The sequence below is a fragment of the Capsicum annuum genome, chromosome 1 (genome assembly GCF_002878395.1).
Source record: "Capsicum annuum cultivar UCD-10X-F1 chromosome 1, UCD10Xv1.1, whole genome shotgun sequence".
NCBI classification, from domain to species: domain Eukaryota; kingdom Viridiplantae; phylum Streptophyta; class Magnoliopsida; order Solanales; family Solanaceae; genus Capsicum; species Capsicum annuum.
In genome coordinates this window covers 62,840,711-62,846,346 of record NC_061111.1, presented here as the reverse complement: position 1 = coordinate 62,846,346, position 5,636 = coordinate 62,840,711, and positions in this window count along the sequence as shown.

Genomic DNA, 5,636 nt, shown 5'->3' with positions numbered 1-5,636 from the left:
CCAATGGCATTAGATTTATTCCTGCTCCTAATCACATAGATCTTGATTAATATCATAAGGCACAATAGAACATGGGATGGTAACTGCACCTGGGTCCTCTTTATTTTCTACCAATGGTGTATAAGAATTTGGGCTAAACTATTGCACTATATCTTGAGCTCTTCTTCATCCCAGTCATCACTTTCAAAATCAATATCACTACAAGTCATCTTCTTAAATTCTGCTTCAGGTGGCTCATCTGCAATAATATTATTCTTTAGCTCATTAGTAGCAGGCAAAAAGTGCTAATCAATTGGGGAACCACTCCTAGTGTTAATAGCCATACAGTGAACAAGTGTCAGAGGATTCTGCATAGTATCACAAGGAAAGGTACCTTCCTATATTTGCGCCAAAGTGGTAGAGACTTACCCATACTTCGCTCTAACTATTTGATAGAGTTGCATGTGATTCAACCTTCTGGGTCAATCCTAAAATATCAACCTTGAGTTCTTTAAGGAAAGTTTCTTGGCTCTCTTGACTCTTAATCATCTTAGTCAACATTTCTTCTATTATTGATTCCACGTCTTGTCTGCCAGGTGGAACGTATTTGTCTCTATTAGCATAAAGTTCTAACCTTGATTTCCTTGCCTTTGGGCTCGAAAACCCACCAACTAACAATCCACATACTTTGCCTCCTCCTCTAACTCATACTCGTGTACCCTAGAAACTGCACCCTATGCCCCTATTACATCAACCTTTTCAAAATTTATTATTACAAATTATTGGCTAATTCGTCAATATCTATCCTCAATAATGAAATCTACTGAGCTATAGCATCCTCAGTTACTCTCCACTCACCAAAATCTCCAATGGAACAAATGTTAGAACCTCTCTCAACCTCCCGAGTTTTCCACCCTCGGTTATTAATGAGATCTGATCCATAATACTCAAAGCTATATCCCATCTTAATCTTATAAAGGCTCCTACGAAGATATTGTCTGTCATTGCTCAGGAACTGATAGTCCGGGCTCTATAGAATATCTCCAAGAAGCTTGTCTTTGAAACCGGTGGTTGGGTACCATGCTAAGCTTTTTCTTGAAGCAAAACTATTCCTCATACATAGATTATGACAGTAGCTACCTAAAATTATAAATCCCATCTTTTAGCTGCAACACTCTAGATAAAGGAAAGAATCTTTTAAAGAATTTTTTGCATAACTCGTTCCATGTAGTGATGGACCCTTTTTGAAGTTCCCCCTTGCCATAAAGATATTTCTCCAGTAAATGAGAAGGAAAACAACATCAGTCTCAGTGCATCCTGATCTACCCCAGGTATGGTATATGAAGTGTAAATCCTCGTAAAATTTTCCATATGCATGTTTGTGTCATCTTTAGGCAAAACCGCAAACACACCCATTAAGTATAAGAGTTGAATCATAACACTAGAGATATTAGACATGACATCAGGGGGCAAAAGAGGAGGACTGATGGATCCAGTATCTACCGACTAAACGTATCCCATGTCTTATTTATCATCTATATATGGTTGCACATATTGATATGTTGGAATAACTTGAATACGGGAATCTCTAGATCTATTTTGATTTCCATCGAGTACTACTCGGTAGTTTGCTGATTATCTCGACTCAGTTAGCTTTGCCTCCTAAGATACTCTCTAAGCTTTTTTGTAACCCTCTTATCTATTTTAGGTTGAAATAAAAGCTCACCAATCTATTGATCAACTATATCATGTACTCCTTCAGGAGGAGCAGGAGGTACATTATCACGAACCTTTTCAGGATTATGTTTTTTCTGTTCTACTATCCGACTAGGTGTTTTTAGGATCCTCTCTAGATTTGGATTCTCTAGGAGTAAGGGATCATGTCTACTCCATGTGCAAGGCATACATAAGCATATACCCAACTAAGAACTAAAAAAAAAAGAAAGACCTAAAAACTGTAAGTACTTAATTTTACAAATCAACACCATATTCCCCGGCAACAGCACCAAAATTTGGTGACGTCCAAGCTATACCTCCACTCTAACGATGAAATAGTTTCTGCCAAATATAGTAACCCATAAAGGTTGGGGTTAAATCCCAAGGGAATACGTAGATCGTGGCTCACAGTTATTGTAACGAACGGGTAGAACTAGAAAAGTAAATTAGGGCTTTCGAATAACAATATCGAACAAGTGGTGAATATCAACTTCGATTGTAATTAGTCGTAGTTTAACACTAGGACTGGCGCTCCCTATGACCTTACAACTCCGTAGGCTTATCATTCTTTGGTGGACCAACCCGATACCTTGCATGCAGAATTGATAAGTTATGTACCTTCTACAGTTTTTTGGACGAGCGAAAGGATTTCACCCTTTACATTTAGAGTCTCAAGATTTCACTCTAATTATTAGATGAAATCTAACCATCTTAGATAAAACCTAGTAGCGTGGATCGACAGTTAAAATCAAAATAACTATTTTCATTATTTTTTCCTAGTCACTACTCCTCTTTTGGAGTAAGTAGCAATAATCTAGGCGGGATCCTAATGTTTGCAACCGTTAAGATAACAGTTAAAGTGAAGATAATATAATACATGCATTGGTATCGGTTTAGAACAATAATAGCACTTGCCCTACTTCGTCAATACATTAGGGTTTCCACAACCCTAGCTAAAGGTTTTTAGCCACTCATGCATGTGAAGTAATCAGCAACATTCATAATTGAAAGAATAATATAAAATCACAGTATGAAGAAGTAAAAATCCATTATCGTAACTGAATTAATCAACAAAAGTCAATACAAGTGAATTCCACGACTAAGATAGAATCAAAATATGTTTGTGAGTATCAAGAGTGAGTAACTTCTACCAAAAACACATAAGGGGTATTTATAGTACAAGATAAAACACTAAATCAAAGCCTGGATGATATAGGATAAAAAAAGGTCAGTAGCTACTTATAGTCCCTACTTGTGCCCTGACCATGGGCACAGGTAGTACCTGCGGAGCCCGCAAGTGCCAGACCAAATTTTTCTACATGTTAGCTTTTGGGATTTTGGACTTCTGACACTTGCTTTGCTCATATGTGATCCACATGTACTACATGTTGTCCCATGTTGACTTAGCAAGGGTCAGGAGCCATCTTTTCATCTTTTATTTATTTCATGCACATGTTTTGATCACTAACAAATCAAAAAGTGTCCCGAATATCCATATTTGCTCCTACAAGTATCCAAGAATACTTTTTTCATCTTTTTCACGAACTTAGCATCCAAAACATGATTTTCTGCAAAATATACCCAAAATACATCATATCTAACAAAACAACCTCAGAAACATGCATATTTTCCTCATTTTAAGAATCAAAAGTATTATATTTCTATAGCACATCAACCCCTCAACAAATAGGTATTATATGCAGCACCATGTGACTGAAGAAAACCCAGGTTATGCAAATTTTTATGACAGCCAATCAATACCTCATAGGCATACTTGCCCATAGCACCACTGAACCTAGGAGGACCCAAACAAGTGAACTTCTCAAACCTTTACTGATCGTCAGAAGACATAACTATACCCGCAGTAAGAGGAGGCATGGTAAATCTAGCAGGATAAGATCCTACATGAGGTGGTAACACTCAGAGGAGTACCATTATCGGAATACCATACTCAGATATAGGAATTGAAAAAGGAATAACACTCAGAGTCTGTGAAGTACAAAAGTTGAAGTAGGTACTACAAGAGGATCTAAGCTCAAGGCCGAAGGAACACCATAGGCAAACTCTGGAACAGAAGGAGGTATAATCCTCATATATGATGGAACACTGACAGTGCCCAAGAGAACATGCAACTGTACGTGCTCTCACCAAGTAGTAAAGTATCCCTTTAGAAGCCAAGTATCGATCCCACAGGGACTAGTGTTAAGCAACTATCCAATTCTAGTTTAACTATTGAGATTAACATGGTGTAAAAGTAACTAACAGAGTTTAAGAGTTGTAAACAAAAAATAAACTAAATAATTCAAAAAAGTAAGAGCTTGGATAATCAATAAGGAGAACTCGGGGTTAAAGAACTTCAAACAATCATACTACATTATTGAACTTCATTCGCTAAATCGCTCATCTTGGTTGTCGAATCGTAGGGTTAATCACATGATCATGGTCTCCTGGCCTCTAATCTTTTACCTAACTTGGAAATTATAACTACATCGTTGAGTGGGGATGTGATAATCCAATTAACTTCTTAAATCTATCATCCTACATGTGAATCAAGCAAGGCTTCTAGGTACATCCCTGTCCTATATGCTAATTCAAATTTTGTATTTCATAAAAGAATAAGAACCCTACTTTATTTATCCCCATATTCTATCTTCCTATTCCCTCACCAGAGATCACAAGGATGACAGTATATATTTTCTAAGGGTGATCAATCGTTAAAAGAATTTAAACAAGAATAAACAAGCAAAAAAATATGATAAGAGAATCCAACAAAATTAATTCAAATCGATAATAGTCATGTTCTTGGCTTTAACCCCAAATTTCAAGTGGCAATACCAATGCATAGCATTGCAAATCTCATCAAGGGAGTGGTGTGCCGCTTCCCAAACGCGTTGGTTCACTAGAAATAGCCTTCACTATTTGGTCTAAGTGTTCAGTCAATCCTTGCATTGTGATTTAATTTTGCCTTCAATTATAGCTTTTTCAACATCAAAATATCATCAACTTTAACTCACCAAGAATCCTATATGATCAAACACAAAATATTAGAGCTCAAATCAATAACAATGCAAGACGATGAACCAAAAACACGAGTAAGACTAGGATAGTTCACATTCATCTTCAACTTATTGTTCCGACTCTTGGATTACCAATTGAACTTTGCACATTACCACAAAGTTGTTCCACATTATATTAAATATAAAAACCATTTTGAACTCAATTAACATATTAGAATTCATCAAGATAAAATAGAACACCTAGCTCAACAAAGTAAAACTAATTTTCTCGCCTACACATCCAAATGATCCTTTTAAACACAAACTTGTTTGGAAACACCTTTAACCATTGTAACCACATGCTTAACCTCTTAGATGCTTATTTATATCAGCATCACCACAAAAATCCTTCAAGAAGTCCTCATAACAAGGCTAATTAAGCTAAGATAGCAACACTAAAGTGTATAAATACACCCAATATCACCACTCCACAAATAAAGCCTTGTTCATCCTCGAACAACTCTTTACTCTAAGAATCATAAACTAAGGAAACTCCACACATCTAATACATGCAAGACACTCAAGCAAGTACTAAAATGACAATATAGAATGCAAGTTTCTACACTAAGCATGTTATGTACACAATTGAAAGTTTAAGAACACTACTCAAAAACATCCTAGCCTCAAGAATTGACTCAAAAGGTGGAAAACTCATGCATATCGATCAATAAAGGACATCATATGACTCACCCATATTCATCAAAAATATGCCCCTCACATCAAGAGAGTTACCCATAATTAATCACAATTAAAGAATTTTCCAATAGATTGGGTATAAGAATCAAAATTCAATCACTCTCACAAAGAATTCACAGGTTACAAATAATGAACCATAAGCTTAACCTTAGTGTAGTACTCCACTAATATTACAATATTGAATCTTAG